The following is a 22,209-nucleotide window of genomic DNA, read 5'->3' on the forward strand; positions in this document are numbered from 1 at the left end:
AACCATGGAAAAATTGGATGCAATTAGAAATGCACCCACTCCCAAGAATGTCACTGAACTTCATTCATTCTTGGGTCTTTTGAACTATTATGGCAAGTTCCTACTAAATTTGGCTACAGTATTACATCCATTGAATGAACTTTTGAAAAAACAGGTCCAGTGGAAGTGGTCAAAAGAATGCGAAACAGCATTCAAGGAGTGTAAAAACAAATTGTTAGAGGGCACCATGTTAGTTCACTATGACATATCTAAGGAGATTAAGCTAGCATGTGATGCCTCTCTGTATGGAGTTGGGGCAGTAATCTCTTGTGTATTAAGTAGTGGGAGGAGAGACCAATTGCTTTTGCTTCACGCATTCTCAGTGCCAGTGAGAGAAATTATGCTCAAATCGAAAGGAAAGCTTTGGCATTAATTTTTGGGGTCAAGAAGTTTCACAAATACTTGTATGGTCGGAAATTTACCATCGTTACGGACCATAAGCCCCTAACAGCAATCCTCCATCCAAAGTCCCCAGTTCCAACATTAGCTGCAGCCCGAATGCAGAGATGGGCTTTGATTTTGTCAGCATATACATATGATATTGAATACAGACGATCAGTTGATCACAGTAATGCTGATGCAATGTCTAGATTGCCTTCCCCATCACAGGGTACACCCGATAGGGAACAAGTGTTTTATTTTTCATACATTGATGAACTGCCAGTCACAGCTGAAGAGATTGGTAGAGCAACCAAACGTGACCCAGTGATGTCAAAGGTTTATGAGTATATTGAAAATGGATGGCCAAATCCAGGAGAGAATCAGAATGAAAGTTTGAGTCCGAGTCAGGGAAACAAAGAGCCTGAAGTTAGAGTGAGTGCAAATGAAAATCAGGAAATTCCATGGAGGTAAATGTTCCTCAGGATGAGCCTCAAATGAGTGTGAAATCAACACCATGTTTGGCAGGTTCTGTTCAAGAGCGAAGGTATCCTCTTCGAAACAGAAAACAAGTGGTAAAGTTAAATTTGTAAATATGTATAAAAATGAGTTATTTATGATGTTTGTTATGATGGCTTTTTCATTAAGGAGGGAGAAGTGTAATGTCTGTAAGCTTGTAATGTCTGTAAGCTTGTAATGTTTGTAGCTCCACACTGTGGATGTGGATGTATTGTGTACTGCAGCTGCATAGTTAATAGAAACATAGAAAATAGGTGCAGGAGCAGGCCATTCGGCCCTTCTAGCCTGCACCGCCATTCAATGAGTTCATGGCTGAACATTCAACTTCAGTACCCCATTCCTGCTTTCTCGCCATACCCCTTGATCCCCCTAGTAGTAAGGACCTCATCTAACTCCTTCATTAAACAAAACAGGCAGCTTTCTGGAGAGTTCCGAGAGAGCAGCCTGCATCTTAGGAGCTGTGTGTGTTGTGCTCTGTAAAGATATCACACTCAGCATGTCACGGAGAAGAATCTGTGTTCTTCTAATTCTAATATATTTAATATTTTGTGCTTAATAGGGTATCTTGATTATTCCGTATTGAATCCCATTATTAAACCTCACACTTATTGGACTGAAAATTGCCCAGGAGTTGCTCCGTTTTTTTTGGAGCAACTGGATTTTTCTGGAGTATCTTAAAAATGCCCATTTTACACATTCAATTTGCGCCATTGTAAGTGAGTTAGTTAGGGTTTGTTTAGTTTAGTTTAGTTTTTTTCAAAAGGGGACGTTACCAGCCACCTATGCCCGTTTTGGCCATTTCGGCCACTTTGGACAGCTAAATAGTTACTCCAAACTAACTTAGGCCAGCGTATGTGGCCACACAGAAAACCCTTGCGGAGAGTTAAGAAAGCAGCGCAGGTAGGTACATCGGAGGCCAGTAGAACTTAATGACTTGACTAAAAAATGTGAATAGGATCAAACAGCTATACAGGACATCATATGACAAACTTTGCAAAGTTAATTTACTATACAACAAAAGCATTCATGGAAGCTTAAACGACAAAAATAAAAGAAGCAAAGAGACAAAACATATTTACATAATTTTTTCAAAATATCCAAATAAAAAATAGAAGTACCTCCTCGTAATTCTTATGTTCTCCCAGCTGCCTAAGCTCACCCACCATCAGCCCGCCCCTTACAAACAACCCTACCTCCCAGGGTCGGGAATCAGACCCTCCAGGATCAGAACAGCACGTGGGGTCAGAGATCGGACATGTCTGGGGATCAGATCTTCCCTAGAGATCGGGGATCGGACTGCTCACGGGATCAGAACCCCCTACCCCCATTGGGTCGGTGATCGAACCCACCCTGCAGTTCGGACTTGCCCCCCCCCCCCACCAATCCCCGCCGCCCCGGCTTGGGCCCTGCACCAACCTGCTTGTTGTGGCCTTCTAGCCCGGGAAGGCAGTGTGCCAGTCTATGTGGGAGGCCACTCGGCCTGGGATAGGGTGGGGTGCATCAGGTCCCATGCTGCAGCATGCACACACAGGCTGAGGGCAGGAGCTACTGCACATGCACGCACACTCCAACGTGCATGTGGAGAGCTGCCGGCACTGTTTCTGACGCAGGACACTAGCTCCGCCCCCCAATCGACTGGCCACACTGTGGCAAGCCCCGGGAGAGGCAACACAACGGCCACAATCGGGGGGACATTTTTTCATCGCCTTTTTCAGCCCACAAAGTCGGCGCATCTCTGGTGAGTGCGCCGAACAAAGGGGTGGGCCAATTTTGAGCCCACAGAATCATAGAGCTCAAAATTGGCCAGGAGTTGCTCTTTTTTTTTTGGAGCAACTTGATTTTTCTGCAGTCTCTTAAAAATCCCCATTTTGCACATTCAATTTGCACCAGTGTAAGTGAGTTAGTTAGGATTTTTTTAGTTTTTTTTTCAAAAGGGGGCGCTACCAGCCACCTATGCCCGTTTTGGCCATTTAGGCCACTTTGAACAGCTAATAGTTACTCCAAACTAACTTAGGCCAGCACAGAAAACCCTTGCGGAGAGATAAGAAATCAGCGCAGGTAGGTACATCGGAGAGCATTCGGCCAGAGATAGGGGCAGGAAGGCAAGCGGAGAGGACCTTGCAAAGCACTAAACAAAGCACAACAAGTAGTAAGCATTCAAGAAGACATAAAAACATTCAAGAAGAAATAAAAAATAAAACTAAGTCCTACCTTCATATCAAAACTCGGCCCGGGAAGTCAGCGGGAGGACACTCGGCCGGGGATAGGTGCGGGACAACCGGGAGAGCACAGGGAACTACCCGCCGACATCGAAGCAGACACAGGCTGGCTGCAGGAATCAACCTCATGGACAGGCTGCAACAGGCTGGGTCGGGGGCGGGGGGGAGGGAGGGGCGGGGAGGGGGTGGAGGAGGAGGGAGGAGAGAGAAGTCACATGACTGAAGGGAGGAGGGGGAGAGAAAAAAAGACCTTTGTGTGTGGTCCATATACAGACCTTGGGGGAGAGAGAGAGAGACAACTGCGACAATCTGCTGTGCTGCCTGCTTTCCTGCCATTTCACCTTCTTTAAAAGTTTAACTTTATCTTTAAGTATGGATGCAGCAATATCAATGCCACACCTTTTGCGAGCGTACGGCATCATTGTGCTACGTAGGAGACAATTGATTAGAGCTCATCACATCAGGAACATCATAGCCCGTAGGGGGTTGGGCAGGCGGCCTTACCCACCTAGCAATTTCGAGTTAGGCGTTCGTACCTGGACTTGAATGATGCAGATTGTGTCAGAAGGCTGCGTTTTCGCAGAGAAGTTGTCCGTGAGATCTGTGAGTTGCTGAGACCAGACTTGCAGCCGAGAAGCGGAAAGTGGACTGCTTTGTCAGTTGAAGTGAAGGTTACAGCTGCACTTTCCTTCTATGCCTCGAGATCGTTTCAAGCTACAACTGGAGATCTGTGCGTCATCTCTCAACATGGAATACATTGTCTCCATTCGCCAGGTTACAGCTGCACTGTATGTGCTGTGGAATGACTTCATCAGGTTCCCAATGACCGCCCAACCAATCCATGACAGGGCTGTGGGGTTCTCAAGGATTGCTGGCTTCCCAAAGGTACAGGCTGCATTGATTGTACCCACATCACCTTGCGAACACCTGTGGAGGATGCTGAGATGTTCAGGAATAGAAAAGGCTTCCACTCCATTAATGTGCAGCTCATGTGTGACAACGTGCATCGCATCATGTCAGTCGATGCAAGATACCCTGGCAGCACCCATGATGTGTTCATCTTACGCGACAGCGCTATATCTGACATGTTAGAGCAGCAGCCAGAAGGGCAGAGCTGGCTAATGGGAGACAAAGGATACAGCCTCGCCACCTGGCTCATGATGCCCCTACGCGTAACCCGGACGGAAGCTGACCATCAATATAACCTGTTGCACATTACGACGCTCAGCATCGTAGGGCCCAAGTTTCGAGCCGCGCCTAGAACTGCACAGTCCCGACCTGGACGCCCGTTTTTCGTGCCACAAAGTGCGCCTAAAAAAAACCTCCAGATTCTCCAGCTCCCTGCAGGTCCTCTGGCCCTCGGCGCAGCGCAGCAGGAGCTGTAGGGGGCGGAGCCAGGTCCCTGCGCTGAAAACAGTGCTGGGACCTCTGCACATGCGCCCCTAGCCCTGGCCGAATGGCCTCACTGGGGCTGCGTGGATAAGGCTCCTCCCACGGCCAGCTCCTGCTTCCTCCCGACCCGACTCGACTCCCGCTTCCCGCCCCCCGCCTCCGGACCCGACTCCCGCTTTCCCCCCCCCCCCCCCACCCCCCCCGCCCCCGCCACCGGACTGGATACGACCTGACCTCCCTCCCCCCGACCTGACCTCCCTCTCCCTCCCTCCCCCCGACCCGAACCGAACCGACCTCCCTCCCACCACCCCCCCGACCCGCGCTCCCCCTGACCCGACCCAATGCCACCTACCTGTAAATCTGGTGCTGGGGACGGGCCCTGCCCAAAGTCTCGGGCCCGGCCCGTTCAGCCTCCCTCCCCCTTCTCCTTTCCCCACCCTCCCAATCTCCTTCCCCCCCCCCCCAATCTCCTTTCCCCCCCAATCTCCTTTCGCCCCCTTCTCCTCCTTCTCCCCCTCCCCTTTCTCCCCCCTTCTCTCCCCGTCCCCCCCTTCCTTCTCCCCCTTCCCCTTCTCCCCCTCCCCCTTCTCCCCCCCTCCCCCTTCTCCCCCCCTCCCCCTTCTCCCCCATTCCTCCCTCTTCTCCCCCATTCCTCCCCCTTCTCCCCCATCCCTCCCTCTGCTCCCCCCCTCTCTCCGTCTACCCCTCCCCTCGCTGTCAGAAACACAGACACTGACAGACAGAGAATCAGAGACACACAGACAGACAGAGAGATAGAGACACTGACAGAGACACACTGGGGGGAGGCATCCCAGCACGCTGTTGGAGGGCTCCCGGTGCTGCAGTCGGTAAGTAGAAAATGTTTTATTTATTGATTTAAAAAAATATATATTTCTTATTAATTTTTTTTGATTGATTTATTGGTTGATTTATTGATGTATTTATCATTTATTATTGATGATGGCTCTTTATTTGTAAAACTGAAGTGTTTAATGTTTGTAAACTTCCCTTTAAACCCCCCCCCCCCCCATTCCCTACGCCTGATTTGTAACCTACGCCTGATTTTCTAAAGTGTAGACAAGGTTTTTTCGAGCGTACAAAAATCTTCACTTACTCCATTCTAAGTTAGTTTGGAGTAAGTTTTCACTGCCGAAACTTTGAAAACAGGCGTAAGTGGCCGGACTCGTATAGCTACTCAACCTTTGGGGTTACCTAGATAATACATGTAGCAACTGAATCAGGAAACCCAGAAACATTTCTGTGTGTTTGATCACACTCAGAATTCTATTTTTTGAAAAAAAAATTCTGTTCCAAAGTGAAACTGTTCTAACTGACTAGAACTGGAGCAAACTAAATGACGAGAATTCCGATTTCTAAGATACTCCGTTCTACACCAGTTGCTCCTAAAAATCAGGAGCAAATCATGTCGAAACTTGGGGCCGTAGAGAGGACAATTGGCATATTGAAACAGCGTTTCCGATGCCTGGACCATTCCGGAGGCTACTTGCTGTACTCCCCTGAGACTGTCGGTCAGTTCACTGTTGTGTGCTGCATGCTGCATAACTTAGTCATCATGAGGCAGCAGCAACTGGTTGGAGAAGACCCACTTGCGGTGAGAGTGGCTGATGATAATGATGTGGAAGATGCAGATGACGAGCAGGAGGAGGAGGTGGAGGAGGATGATGATGAGGATGAGGAAGTGCAAGTGCCTGAGGCCGGAGCACGACGGGAGAGGAGGGCGGGCCATCGTGCCCCTTTAACGATTGCTTCAGCCTTGCACCAGCAGCTCATCTGTGAACGCTTTACTGATGCCTGAGGGCTCAGCGACATCTATTCCACATGGACATGTTTATTTTTTGCAGTTGTTCCTAAATATTGAGTTGTGTTAATGGAACATGATTCAGTTTTAATATAAAATATATTTTATTCAAAAGTTTACAATGTACTTCACTTTAGTGTAATAAAATAATTCTTGTATCAAACTTTACTTTAATATGACTCTTTAAGATCACTTAAAAACTTTAAGATCACTTATAAACGTGTAAATTACATAACTTACAAATAACTTTCAATTTGAAAACAGTTACAACAGTAACAACAACAACAGCAGCAAAGAAAGGCTGCACCCATCTCTCATCCCCATCTCGGTGAATGTGCACTTCTTCATGGTGGGGTGGGGGGGTCAGGTGTTAATGTGGAGGGCCCGACTTGGATCTCTTCAGAGGCTACTGTGGGGATTGCAGTGGGAGTGGTGGCGTATGACCTAGGCGTGTTCCCTTATTGCAGCAGCTAACTCACACATGCCCTCCATGATGGCCTGTGCCATCCTTTCCACTACCTCTGACGTTCCCTCCCTCATGGACGCTATTTCCTCAATGATGTTCCCAGAAATCGTTCCCATTTCCCGTGCGATTACTGTTATTTCTCCCGAAAGTCCCGTTAACTCATCACGCACCCCACTGATGTTGTGCACAAATGATCGGGTAAGGTCAGTGCTCTCTGCACTCAATGCCATCATCTGAACCACATCTGTTGCATCCTGCATCTCAGGAGAGCATGGTCGATTTCTCCTTACTCTCACCCTGGGTCTGCCTCGCAGCAACCCCCCAGTGAAAGGCGCAACCTCGGACGGTGAGGCCCTGGGTGTTCCATGCTGCATCCCACCACCACTGGGACATGTGCAGAGCTGCCGGCACTGTTTCTGTCGCAGGGCCCTAGCTCCACCCCCGAATTGACTGGCCACGCCGCGCCAAGCCCCGGGAGAAGCAACACAGCGGCCAGAATCAAGGGACATTTTTTCGGTGCCTTTTCATTCTACAAAAACGGCGCAACTCCGGTGAGTGCATCAAAAATCTGCAGGGGCCAATTTTGAGCACATAGAATGGTTACAGCACGGAAGAAGGCCATTCGGCTCGTCGAGCCCGTGACGGCTCCTTGCAAGAGCACCTCAGCTCGTCCTATTATCCCGCCCTTTTCCCGTAACCCTGCAAATTTTTTTCTTTCAGGTACTTATCCAACTCCTTTTGAAAGTCGTGATTTGAGTCTGCCACCACCACCCTCTCCGTCAGTGCGTTCCAGATTCTGACCACTCGCTGTGTAAAAAAGTTTTTTCTTGTGTTGCCTTTGGTTCTTTTGCCAATCACCTTAAATCTGTCTCCTCTTGTTTTCATAAGAACATAAGAAATAGGAACAGGAGTAGGCCATTTGGCCCCTCGAGCCTGCTCCGCCATTCAATAAGATCATGGCTGATCTGATCATGGATTCAGCTCCACTTCCCCGCCCACTCCCCATAACCCCTTATCCCCTTTTCATTTAAGAAACTGTCTATTTCTGTCTTAAATTTATTCAATGTCCCAGCTTCCACAGCTCTCTGAGGCGGTGAGTTCCACAGATTTACAACCCTCAGCGAAGAAATTTCTCCTCATCTCTGTTTTAAATGGGTGGCCCCTTATTCTAAAGTTGTGCCCTCTAGTTCTAGTCTTCCCCCATCAGTGGAAACATCCTCTCTGCATCCACCTTGTCAAGCCCCCTCATAACCTTATACGTTTCAATAAGATCACCTCTCATTCTTCTGAATTCCAATGAGTAGAGGCCTAACCTACTCAGCCTTTCCTCATAAGTCAACCCCCTCATCCCCGGAATCAACCTAATGAACCTTGAACTGCCTCCAAAGCAAGTATATCCTTTCGTAAATATGGAAACCAAAACTTCTGCCCTTCTGCCAATGGGAACAGTTTCTCTCTTATCTACTCTGTCCAGACCCTTCTATGGTCTATGACCTCTATCAAATCTCCTCTCATTCTTCTTTGCTCTTAGGAGAACAATCCCAGCTTCTCAGTCTGTCCACGTAACTGAAGTCCCTCATCCATGGAATCATTCTCGTAAATCTTTTCTACACCCTCTCTAAGGCCTTCACATCCTTCTTAAAGTGCGGTGCTCAGAATTGAGGCCGAACCAGTGTTTTATACAGGTTAATTATAATATCCACGCTTTTGTACTCTATACCTCTATTCATGAAGCCCAGGATCCGGTAAGCTTTGTTAACAGCTTTCTCAACCTGCCCTGCCACCAGTCTGTCTATGACCTCCTGAAATCTATCACTATCCTCCTCATTGTTCACTATACTTTCCTAGGTCTCTCTGTTCATCCACCCCCTCCAGGATCATACCCTTCAGTTTATATTTCCTCACCTCAGTCTTTCTACCAAAATGTATCACTGTGCATTTTTCTGCGTTAAATTTCACCTGCCACATGTTCTCCCATTCCACCAGCCTGTCTATGTCCTCTTGAAATCTATCACTATCCTCCTCATTGTTCACTATAGTTCCAAGTTTTTGTCATCTTCAAATTTTGAAATTGTGCCCTTTACACTCACATCCAAGTCATTAATATATATTAAGAAAACCATTGTATATCTTCCTCCAGTCCGAAAAATAACCGTTCATCACGACTCACTGTTTCATGCCACTTAGCCAATTTCATAACCATGCTGCCACTGTCCCTTTTATTCCATGTCCCCATGTCCTTCAACTTTGCTGACAAGCCTAGTATATGGCATTTTGTCGAACGCCTTTTGTACACCACGTTAACCACTTTGCTCCCATCAACCCTCTCTGTTACCTCATCAAAAAAACTCGATCAAGTTGGTTAAACAGGATTTGCCTTTAACAAATCCATGCTAGCTTTCCTTAATTAATGCACACTTGTCCAAGTTAATGCTGTCCCTGATTATTGTTTCTAAAAGCTTCCCTACTACCGAGGTTTATAGTTGCTGGGTTAATCTTACACCCTTTTTTGAACAAGTGTATAACATTTGCAATTCTCCAGTCCTCTGGCACCACCCCAGATTCTAAGGAGGATTGTAATATTGTGGAAAATATCGCCACGATTTTTTTTCCTTCACTTTCCTCAGCGTTCTAGGATACATCCCATCAGGTCCTGGTAATTTATCTACTTTAAGTACAGCCAGTCTTTCTAGTACCTCATCTTTATCAATTCTTATCCCATCCAATATCTCCTCTATCTCCTCCTTCACTATGTCTATGGCAGCACCTTCTTCCTTGGTAAAGACAGATGCATAGTACTCATTCAGTATCTCAGCCATACTCTCTGCCTCCATGCATAGGTTTCCTTTTTGGTTCCTATTTGGCCCCACCCCTCCTCTTACTACCAGTTTACTATTTATACATTGTGGAGGCCCCGACCTGCGTGGGAACACCAGTGGCAGGTCGGGGCCATAAAACGAGCAGCGTGGAGGCATAATTATTCCAGGGTGCAGTGCGAGCTGGTGCAAGAGGACAACGGCAGCGAAGAGTGACATCATCAAGGTCCAGGTCGGTGATTGGAGCGTGGGCAGATACAGCAGGAGTGGCGAGGTCGGGGCGAAGGAGCGGCGAGAGACTGTAGAGGGACGTGATCGGGGCCCAGGGGAGGCATGAGTTCGGGGCCAAGGGCCCAGAGGCAGCACGGGCCAGCCCACACAGCGATATGTGTGTGTGCTAGGTTCTTGCAGCAGGGCTGGTCTCCAGTCCTGGTTAATCCTTGCCATTGGACCAACCCGTGTGGTGGCTAGTGTGCACCGGTCACCACACGTTAAAAAAATCCACGCACAGCTATCTTCCACCCATCAGGATGTAGTTTGTATCCTTCATTGAAAGACCTGTGAACTTATCCTTTTTTGGCGTGGAAGCAAGTCATCCTCGTTTCGAGGGACCACCTTTGATGATGATGATTATTTATATGCCTATGGAAGACTTTTGTACAGGTATTTCCTTTTATGTTAGCTGCCAATCTATTCTCATACCCTCTCTTTGCCCCTCTTATCTTTTTCGCCTCCTCTGAACTTTCTATATTTAGCCTTCTTGACCTGACATCTGGCATACGTGCTCTTTATCTGCTTCATATTACTCTCTATCTCTTTCATCATCCAGGGAGCTCTGACTTTCGTTGCTCTACCTATTCCCCTCGTGGGAATGTACCTCGACTGTAAACAAACTATTTCCTCTTTAAAGGCAGCTCCTTGTTTCACTACAGTTTTGCCTGCCAGTCTTGGATTTCAATTTACCTGGGCCAGATGCGTTCTCATCCCATTGAAATTTGCCTTTCTCTAATTAAGAATTTATACTCGCGATTCTCCCTGTCCTTTTCCATAGCTAGTCTAAACCTTATGATAGTATGATCACTGTTCCCTAAATGTTCACCTACTGACCACTTGCTCCACTTGACTGGCCTCATTTCCCAGAACCAGATCCAGCAATGCCTCCTTCCTTGTTGGGCTGGAAACATACTGATCAAGAAAGTTCTCCTGAGCACACTTCAGAAATTCTTCATCCTCTCTGTCCTTTACACTATTACTAACCCAGTCTATGTTAGGATAGTTGAAGTCCCCCATTTTCACAATTCTATAGTTCTTGCATCTCTCTTGAAAACTGAAAATAGATTTCTACTATCTGTAGTAAGTGATGCTTTACAAAGTTTGCTTTATGGATTAAAAATGACCCTTTATGGGTCTGTTAGTAATATTTTCAAGTAGGAGAGATAGCCATAGTTCATTTACCACAGATACCTTGATAAGAGAAAGTTGCAAGGGCTTTTGTGTTTTAAATCACTCTTCCCAAAGTTCAAGTGCAATTAGTTGTGTTGTGAAGCATGTATTATTAAGAGTACTTATAGTATTCTGCTCCCAAACAATTGTTATGCCTTTAGGCCAGAAGAAAGCAGGTGTTTCTACTTCCTAACTTTTTTTCATGTTCATTCTTGGGATGTGGGCGGTCACTGGCAAGGCCAGCATTTATTGCCCATTTATCTTTTTATGTTCTCATGTGCTCACATATGAGGGACCCATAGTCTTTGCATTGTGGCAGTCAATACTCTTGGTAAATCTGAAAGGAATCCCATTGGAATCTTCCCAGGGCATCACAATTGCATGAATCAGGGTACAAATAAAGAACAATCTCATTGATGGACCCACTTGTTGGAGAAGAAATTCCTTGACATTCAAGTAGTGGGTGATTTGACAAAGTAATGGCCAAATTAGATCATAGCCCTGAAACTGATGGCACTGCTGTTTTAAACTCCCAGTGAGGTTCTCTACAGTTCAGTATGTTTAGCGTCACTGTCACTCTCCCATTGCACTGAAATGTGATGCTGGATTTTTCCTCTTCAGCAAAGGGTGGTTTGGAGCAAAATCTTAGTACAGGTATGTTAGAACAGCCACCTCATTTCCAAGCTCTCAAAATACCTGAGCAACAGGTGAACACAGTTCTTCTATAATTACACATGTTTTATAACACTATAGTTGTTGGCAACTTGGTTAGTGAAGCATCACTTTCTTTCTCAAATAAAAGGCCAATCTGTCTTCCTTTTGAAATACAAAAAGCTGAGGGAGGCAAGATTTCAACCTGTACTCTGGAAAGTGGGTACACCAGAATATCCCATTGGTTGATCTCGGGATGCTTGATTTTTTTTTTACTATAATAACGGATCTCCCATAGCATTGCTTACATTAAATCTGGATGATACATTGCTTTATAAGGGCATGAACATTATATTGTGCAATGTGCAATTTATTATTCTATTGCTGAAGTGAAACTGTATCTCTTTAGGACCACAAAGTCTATTTTTTGTTAAGTAAACATGTGAGGTCAGTCAAAGTTTAATCGATCTTTAGTGAAAGAGGTTTGCAGATTGGGAGCTTCTTTAAAAAAAAATTCAGGCTAAAGATCAAAATTCAGGATGATACAGCTTGCATTCTTTCCCTTTTTAAATGTTAGTCAGAGGTTATAACATTCGGACACCTTTGCCAATAAGATACTTTCTGTACACTGTAAACAATTGTTTTTTTAAATAACACTTTTATTTTTAAGTGTGGTGTAGAAATTTACATCTAGGCAGGTGTGTGCTTGACCTACAGATGTGTGTATGTATAAATCATGGAAAGTTGGAGGGCATGATGAGGAAGACCATGGGTGGAAATTTATCGTTTATTGTGCCTTAATGCCTGTATGCTCATCTCAATTGTCAATTGGTTGATCATCATTGTATCCTCATCCGTGCCAACATACACACACAGAGTAGAAGTCACTGAATAGTGATTGGATCCAGTTCTGGATGAGCAGAAATTTTCTCCAATTGAATATATGAAGACCGAAGCCATTGTTTTTGGTTGCCGCCACAAACTCCATTCCTTAGCCACTGACTCTCCCCAACTTCTGTCTGAGGCTAAACCAGATTATTCGCAACCTTGGTCTCATATTTGACCCTGAAATGAGCTTTCGACCACATAGCCGCAGCATAACTAAGACCGCCTATTTCCACCTCCGTAACATCGCATGGCTCCGCACTTGCCTCAGATCATCTGCTGCTGAAGCCCTCATCCATGCCTTTGTTACCTCAAGACTTGACTATTCAAGTGCACTCCTGGCTGGCCTCCTACATTTTACCCTACGTAAACGAGAGGTGATCCAAAATTCGGTTGTTTGTGTCCTAACTCGCACAAAATTCTGCTCACCCATCACCCCTGTACTCGCTGACCTACATTGGCTTCCAGTTAAGCAACACCTCGATTTCAAAATTCTCATCTTAATTTCAAATCCCTCCATGGTCTCGCCCCTCCCTATCTCTGTAATCTCCTCCAGCTCGACAACCTCCCCGAGATGTCAGCGCTCCTCTAATTCTGCCCTTTTGAGCATCCGTGATTGTAATCACTCAACCATTGGTGACTGTGCCTTCTGTTACCTAGGCCCCAAGCTCTGGAACTCCCTGCCTAAACCTCTTCGCCTCTCTACCTCGCTTTCCTCCTTCAAGATGCTCCTTAAAACTTACCTCTTTGACCAAACTTTTGGTCACCCGCGCTAATTTCTTCTTATGTGGCTCAGTATAACATTTTTATCTCATAATAGTCCTGTGAAGCGCCTTGGGACACTTCACTATGTTAAAGGTGCTGTATAGGTACAAGTAGTTGTTTTTGTAGTGATTAGAGCATGGTAGACTGGTCATGAAGATTAAAGCCCATGAGATACAAGGCAAAGTGGCAACTTGGATCAAAAATTGGCTTGGAGGTAGGAAGCAAAGGGTAATGATTGATGGATGTTTTTGTGACTGGAAGGATGTTTTCAGTGGGGTTCCGCAGGGCTCAGTACTGGGTCCCTTGCTTTTTGTGGTACATATCAATGATTTTGATTTGAATATAGGGAGTATGATTAAGAAGTTTTCAGACGACACCAACATTTGCTGTATGGTTGATAATGAAGAGGAAAGTCATGGGCTGCAGGAGGATATCAATCTACTGGTCAGCTGGACAGAGCAGTGGCAAATGGAATTATTTAATTCAGAGGCGATGCACTTTGGGAGGGCTAAGAAGGAAAGGGTATACACATTAAGCGGTAGGCCACTTAATAGTGTAGATGAACAAAGTGACCTTGGAGTGCTTGTCCACAGATTCCTGAAAGTAGCAAGCCAGGTGGATAAGGTGGTTAAGAAGGCATACGGAATGCTTGCCTTTATTGGCCGAGGCATAGAATATAAGAGCAGGGAGGTTATGCTTAAATTGTATAATACTTTGGTTCGGCCACAGCTGGAGTACTGCGTACAGTTCTGGTTGCCGTATTATAGGAAGGATGTGATTGCACTAGAGAGGGTGCAGAGGAGATTTACTAGGATGCTGCCTGGAATGGAGAATCTTAGTTATGAGGACAGATTGGATAGGCTGGGTTTGTTCTCATTGGAACAGAGGAGGTTGAGAGGAGACCTCATCGAGGTGTACAAAATATTGAGGGGCCTGGACATAGTGGATAGTAAGGGTCTATTTCCATTGGTGGAGGGGTCTATTATGAGGGGGCATAGTTTTAAGGTGTTTGGTGGAAGGTTTAGAGGGGATTTGAGGGGGGGGGGCTTCTTTACGCAGAGGGTTGTGGGGATCTGGAACTCGCTGCCTGGAAGAGTGTTGGAGTCTTGTATTCACTGGAGTTCAGAAGAATGAGAGGGGACCTCATAGAAACGTTTAAAATTCTGACGGGGTTAGACAGGTTAGATGCAGGAAGAATGTTCCCAATGTTGGGGAAGTCCAGAACCAGGGGACACAGTCTGAGGATAAGGGGGAAGCCATTTAGGACCGAGATGAGGAGGAATTTCTTCACCCAGAGAGTGGTGAACCTGTGGAATTCTCTACCACAGAAAGTTGTTGAGGCCAATTCACTAAATATATTCAAAAAGGAGTTAGATGAAGTCCTTACTACTAGGGGAATCAAGGGGTATGGTGAGAAAGCAGGAATGGGGTACTGAAGTTGCATGTTCAGCCATGAACTCATTGAATGGCGGTGCAGGCTAGAAGGGCCGAATGGCCTACTCCTGCACCTATTTTCTATGTTTCTATGCAGAAACTCTCACCACTTAAGAGATGGTTGGATGGGCACTTAAAGTGCAGTAACCTGCAGGGTTACGGACCAAGTGCTGGGAATTGGGATTAGACTGGATGATCCTGTTGTTGGATGGTGCAGATATAATGGTAAGTACTGCAGGGAATAGAATATGGCCAGGGTGATCTCCTGGACTAGAGTTGATTGCCTGGATGGGTCGGAGAGGAATTTTCCCAGATTTTTTCTCCCTAAATTGGCTTGGGTTTTTATCTGGTTTTTGCCTCTCCCAGAAGGTCACATGGCTCCGGTTGGGGTGGAGCATAGAATGTTTCAGTATAAGGGGTGTCGTAGTTGTGTGAGGCGGGCTGGTTGGGCTGGGTGCTCTTTGCCTTTTCGTCATTGTTCATAGGTTTCTATGTAATCTTTCGGGCTGCTGACCAAAGGTTATGTGGCTCTTTGCCAGCCGGCGCGGACATGATGGGCCGAAATGGCCTCCTTCTGCACTGTAAATTTCTATGTTTCTATTTTTATCTTCCCTAAACCATGAGCACTGGGGTCAACTGAAGCAATGGAAGTGGCTTTATGGCTTAGCCATAGAGCGGCGAGCGATGGCCATGGGCAGTGTGGAGGCCCTGACCTGCTTAAGAACACCAGCGGCAGGTCGGGGCCATAAAAGGAGCGATGAACGGCGGCCATGGGCAGCATGGATGCATACTACTTCAGGGAGCAGCACGTGCTGGTGCAGGAGGGCGACGACAGCGAAGCGCGATGTCATCAAGGTCCAGGTCGGTGATTGGAGCGTGGGCAGATACAGCAGGAGCGGTGAGAGACTGTGGAGGGATGTGATTGGGGCCCAGGAGAGGCGTGAGTTCGGGGCCAGGGGCTGCACAGGCCAGCCCACACTGCGATATGTGTGCGCACTAGGTCCTTGCAGCAGAGCTGGTCTCCAGTCGTCTTGTGTAATCCGTGTCACTGGACCAAGACCTAGCTCGTTAAGCCCGTATGGTGGCTGGTGTGCAACGGCCACCACACGTTAAAAAAAATCTACGCATAGGCATCTTCCACCCTTGAGGATGTAGTTTGAGTCCTTCATTGAAACACCTGTGAACTCATCCTTTTTTGGCGTGGAAGCAAGTCATCCTCGTTTTGAGGGACCGCCTATGATGATGGCATAGGAATTGGCTTTGTGGCTTAGTTGGTTAAAGCACTTGTTTAGTATTGCAGGATTCATCTCCCAGTGAAGCCTATGTTTGGTTTATGCTCCTATTTCTTATGTTCTTATATGCTCAGTCGTTGAGTATACACAGGACTGAGATCGATAGATTTTTGGGGCACGAATGGAATCAAGGGCTATAGTGATAGGGCGAGAAAGTCGAGTTGTTATAAATGTTCAGCTATGATTTTATTGAATGGCAGAGCAGGCTCGATGGGCTGTATGGCCTACCCGTGCTCCTATTTCTTGTGTTCTCATTCCAATGGAGATCAGCTGAATCAGTAGAGAGAAGCAATCAAACCTGGGACTGCAGCTTTAGAGGCAGCCAATTTGAGTACAATGGCCACTTGTTAGTAGGATCTGCATGTACCTGCCCTCGTCATCAAAGACATTGGATGTGATAGGAGTACCCTAGAAAGGACATCAAGTACCCTTACACACAATTATAGTAATATAATATGAGCATCAGGTATATGGCTTTAATGCAGAGGAAGAAATCACTCCCTGTTTAAATAATGTGTGTGTTATAAATTTTATGGTTACAAATTTTACACTAGCTTTCTCTCGGGCTCAATGTCACAGTCACTACGATGGATGAATTAACTGTGCAAATAGATGTTAACAAATATGATGTGATTGGGATTACAGAGATGTGGCTCCAGGATGATCAGGGCTGGGATCTCAACATCCAGGGGTATTCAACATTTAGGAAGGATAGAATAAAAGGAAAAGGAGGTGGGGTAGCATTGCTGGTTAAGGAGGAGATTAATGCAATAGTTAGGAAGGACATTAGCTTGGATGATATGGAATCTATATGGGTAGAGCTGCAGAACACCAAAGAGCAAAAAACGTTAGTGGGAGTTGTGTACAGACCTCCAAACAGTAGTAGTGATGTTGGGGAGGGCATCAAACAGGAAATTAGGGGTGCATGCAATAAAGGTGCCGCAGTTATAATGGGTGACTTTAATATGCACATAGATTGGGCTAACCAAACTGGAAGCAATACGGTGGAGGAGGATTTCCTGGAGTGCATAAGGGATGGTTTTCTAGACCAATATGTCGAGGAACCAACTAGGGGGGAGGCCATCTTAGACTGGGTGTTGTGTAATGAGAGAGGATTAATTAGCAATCTCGTTGTGCGAGGCCCCTTGGGGAAGAGTGACCATAATATGGTGGAATTCTGCATTAGGATGGAGAATGAAACAGTTAATTCAGAGACCATGGTCCAGAACTTAAAGAAGGGTAACTTTGAAGGTATGAGGCGTGAATTGGCTAGGATAGATTGGCGAATGATACTTAAGGGGTTGACTGTGGATGGGCAATGGCAGACATTTAGAGACCGCATGGATGAACTACAACAATTGTACATTCCTGTCTGGCGTAAAAATAAAAAAGGGAAGGTGGCTCAACCGTGGCTATCAAGGGAAATCAGGGATAGCATTAAAGCCAAGGAAGTGGCATACAAATTGGCCAGAAATAGCAGCGAACCCGGGGACTGGGAGAAATTTAGAACTCAGCAGAGGAGGACAAAGGGTTTGATTAGGGCAGGGAAAATGGAGTACGAGAAGAAGCTTGCAGGGAACATTAAGACGGATTGCAAAAGTTTCTATAGATATGTAAAGAGAAAAAGGTTAGTAAAGACAAACGTAGGTCCCCTGCAGTCAGAATCAGGGGAAGTCATAATGGGGAACAAAGAAATGGCAGACCAATTGAACAAGTACTTTGGTTCGGTATTCACTAAGGAGGACACAAACAACCTTCCGGATATAAAAGGGGTCAGAGGGTCTAGTAAGGAGGAGGAACTGAGGGAAATCCTTATTAGTCGGGAAATTGTGTTGGGGAAATTGATGGAATTGAAGGCCGATAAATCCCCAGGGCCTGATGGACTGCATCCCAGAGTACTTAAGGAGGTGGCCTTGGAAATAGTGGATGCATTGACAGTCATTTTCCAACATTCCATAGACTCTGGATCAGTTCCTATCGAGTGGAGGGTAGCCAATGTAACCCCACGTTTTAAAAAAGGAGGGAGAGAGAAAACAGGGAATTATAGACTGGTCAGCCTGACATCGGTAGTGGGTAAAATGATGGAATCAATTATTAAGGATGTCATAGCAGCGCATTTGGAAAGAGGTGACATGATAGGTCCAAGTCAGCATGGATTTGTGAAAGGGAAATCATGCTTGACAAATCTTCTGGAATTTTTTGAGGATGTTTCCAGTAGAGTGGACAAGGGAGAACCAGTTGATGTGGTATATTTGGACTTTCAGAAGGCTTTCGACAAGGTCCCACACAAGAGATTAATGTGCAAAGTTAAAGCACATGGGATTGGGGGGTAGTGTGCTGACATGGATTGAGAACTGGTTGTCAGACAGGAAGCAAAGAGTAGGAGTAAATGGGGACTTTTCAGAATGGCAGGCAGTGACTAGTGGGGTACCGCAAGGTTCTGTGCTGGGGCCCCAGCTGTTTACACTGTACATTAATGATTTAGACGAGGGGATTAAATGTAGTATCTCCAGATTTGCGGATGACACTAAGTTGGGTGGCAGTGTGAGCTGCGAGGAGGATGCTATGAGGCTGCAGAGCGACTTGGATAGGTTAGGTGAGTGGGCAAATGCATGGCAGATGAAGTATAATGTGGATAAATGTGAGGTTATCCACTTTGGTGGTAAAAACAGAGAGACAGACTATTATCTGAATGGTGACAGATTAGGAAAAGGGGAGGTGCAACGAGACCTGGGTGTCATGGTACATCAGTCATTGAAGGTTGGCATGCAGGTACAGCAGGCAGTTAAGAAAGCAAATGGCATGTTGGCCTTCATAGCGAAGGGATTTGAGTACAGGGGCAGGGAGTTGTTGCTACAGTTGTACAGGGCCTTGGTGAGGCCACACCTGGAGTATTGTGTACAGTTTTGGTCTCCTAACCTGAGGAAGGACATTCTTGCTATTGAGGGAGTGCAGCGAAGGTTCACCAGACTGATTCCCGGGGTGGCGGCACTGACCTATCAAGAAAGACTGGATCAACTGAGCTTGTATTCACTGGACTTCAGAAGAATGAGAGGGGACCTCATAGAAACGTTTAAAATTCTGATGGGTTTTGACAGGTTAGATGCAGGAAGAATGTTCCCAATGTTGGGGAAGTCCAGAACCAGGGGTCACAGTCTAAGGATAAGGGGTAAGCCATTTAGAACCGAGATGAGGAGAAACTTCTTCATCCAGAGAGTGGTGAACGTGTGGAATTCTCTACCACAGAAGGTTTTTGAGGCCAATTCACTAAATATATTCAAAAAGGAGTTACCGTATATACTCGCGTATCCTGCGATCTCGCGTATCATGCGACCCCTAAATTTTCGTCCCCAAAACATGATTTTACCATATATCTTATGTATCATGCGAGTCACTTTTTTGAGATCGAATACAGACCTTAACATGAAACATCGAGTGGATTCTGCTCTCTCTCCGTGCTCTCTCTCCGTGCTCTCTCTCCGTGCTCTCTCTCCCCGTACTCTCTCTCCGTGCTCTCTCTCCGTACTCTTCCCCCCCCCCGACCTCCGCGACTCTCTCCCCCCCGACCTCCGCGACTCTCTCTCCCCCCCGACCTCCGCGACTCTCTCTCCCCCCCCCGACCTCCGCGACTCTCTCCCCCCCCTGACCTCCGCGACTCTCTCCCCCCCGACCTCCGCGACTCTCTCTCCCCCCCGACCTCCGCGACTCTCTCTCCCCGACCTCCGCGACTCTCTCTCCCCCCCTGACCTCCGCGACTCTCTCTCCCCCCCGACCTCCGCGACTCTCTCTCCCCCTGAAGAGAAGAATTTCAGCAGGAGTCAAATGGATTTTTTTTTGCATTGGGAGGATGTAGTTAGTGGTGTGCTGCAGGAACTTGGCTTGTTTTCCACATAAACTAATGATTTGGTCATGAGTATCGAGGAACTAATATCAACCAGGGATATTCGATTTACAACCATCATGGAGAGTGAGAGGAGAAACCAAGAGAAATGTCTTTACATAGAGGATTGTTGGAGCATGCCGAGATTCAGCGTGGATACGGTCTGCTTAACAGCCTAACAGCCTAATCTTGGCCAGCACTTCACACCCGCAAATTTTGTATCTCGCGTATCATGCGACCCCCCAAATTTAGGTTACAATTTAGGTCTTCAAAAGTCGCATGATACGCGAGTATATACGGTAGATGAAGTCCTTACTACTAGGGGGATTAAGGGATATGGCGAGAAAGCAGGCATGGGGTACTGAAGTTGCATGTTCAGCCATGAACTCATTGAATGGCGGTGCAGGCTAGAAGGGCCGAATGGCCTACTCCTGCACCTATTTTCTATGTTTCTATGTAAGTAGACTTTGCGTCCCATATGAATTTTTTCTGCCCAAGATTGGCCCAAGGATTGTAGCGTGGAATCCTTGTTATGTAGATCAGCTCCTGTAGTATTGATCATACATCCTCTTACCTTGACGAAAGCAGTCAAGCGAAATGAGGCACAATTGCTAATGAACAAACTTTTTTTTAACATAACATACACGAGTGAACAGAATACAGTTTTCAGTAAGTACTCTTGCTTCCCTGTGCATCTCATTCCATTAAAAATAAAGTAAAGGTACAACTCTTTAGGTGAAAGCCAATTTTCAAGCAAGCTTTTCCCAAGCGAGTTGGCCTTGAATAGTATGCAACTGGATGACGAGACTGTTTTTGTTTACTTTTTTTAGGAGCATCTTTTGAACTTGTAGCATAAGCGAATATTGCTGAACATTCTTGTTTCTACAGGCTTAAGTTGAGGACATTCCATAAACTTTACATTTTGGGGGGATTGTGTTGCAAAAGTGATTTTGGTTCATAATGCATTTTGTAGCCTTAATGAGTTTCAATCATCATATTGATGTAATCAAATAAGCCACTTATGATTGTCTGATCACACAATTGGATTTTTGTTTTTAAATGCCATTATAGCCTTGGAAGGTCACAGACTTTGTCCTAGATTTGTTGGTGATTGATAGACCCAATGTAGCAGTTGCATTCAACCATAAACCTTGAATTGATAAGTTCATTGCCATTATTTAGCAAACCAGTGCTCTCTATAGTTCGCTCTTATTCAGTTCAGCAGCCATTTCAAAGCTTGTTATATGTTTGCTAACTTGTTTTTAGGAGATCTATATAATGTGTGATTAGTAACAAAAATATTTATTTTAATTAAATTCCAGGTTATAAATTATGATGAATCATGGTAAATGTAGGGTAATGCAGAGAGGCACAAACAGAAAAATACGGTTTTATGCAGATGGGTACATCATCATCTTCATCATAGGCAGTCCCTAAAAACGAGGATGACTTGCTTCCACGGCAAAAAAGGATGAGTTCACAGGTGTTTCAATGAAGGACCTGACATTCCAGATCCTGAACTACACCCTGAAGGGTGGAAGATGCCTGTGAGTGGATTTTTTTAAAGTGGGGTGGCCGTTGCACACCAGCCACCACACGGGCTTGACAGAGCTAGGTCTTGGTCCACTGGCAGGGGTTATCAAAGACGACTGGAGACCTGCTCTGCTACACCGACCTAGTGCGCACTAATCACGCCTCGGTTAAACCTCATCGGCTACGATACTGCTACTGCGCAAAGATGGGTACAACACTACACAGGAATGGAAATAGTAGTGATTTTTGATGGCTGGTCAAAGACGAGGTTAAGATGGGGGTCAGGGCACATTAATTGCAGATTGCAAGCAAGGGGATGGCGTTTGAGTATTAAGTGGCATATGAGAGAGCGTTTGAGGGTTGACTTCCTTGGGTGCTGGCCTTTTGGATTGGGCAGAATGGTACTATTCCCTTTAATTTTGGCACAGATTTTTGCACAGATTCGAGGATTCCAAAATTGCACATCAGTATAATTGAAGATCTAGAATCTAGCACATATCCAGTGTTTCATACCTCAAAGGCATTGCAACTGAAGCATCATGCATCCATGGGGTTAAAAAAAAAATCATTATTTACTGTAGTAACCATAATCTGTTAAGTTACCAACTATCCAATTTATTAAATGAATAAATTTGAAGCAGTTCCATTTACCAGGCAGGTAGCAAAATATACTCGTAA

At 45.8% G+C, this 22,209-nt stretch overlaps 1 protein-coding gene and 1 pseudogene across 9 annotated transcripts in view; one reads left to right on the top strand and one right to left on the bottom strand.

Annotated features, from left to right (window-relative positions):
* Nucleotides 1-22,209, top strand: part of slc10a7 (solute carrier family 10 member 7) — a 542,484-nt gene that overhangs the window by 217,579 nt on the left and 302,696 nt on the right. The gene's annotated exons all lie outside the window — the stretch shown is intronic.
* LOC139252703 (U4 spliceosomal RNA) lies at nucleotides 21,680-21,738 on the bottom strand (annotated as a pseudogene).

This window comes from Pristiophorus japonicus, chromosome 2 (assembly GCF_044704955.1).
Source record: "Pristiophorus japonicus isolate sPriJap1 chromosome 2, sPriJap1.hap1, whole genome shotgun sequence".
NCBI classification, from domain to species: domain Eukaryota; kingdom Metazoa; phylum Chordata; class Chondrichthyes; family Pristiophoridae; genus Pristiophorus; species Pristiophorus japonicus.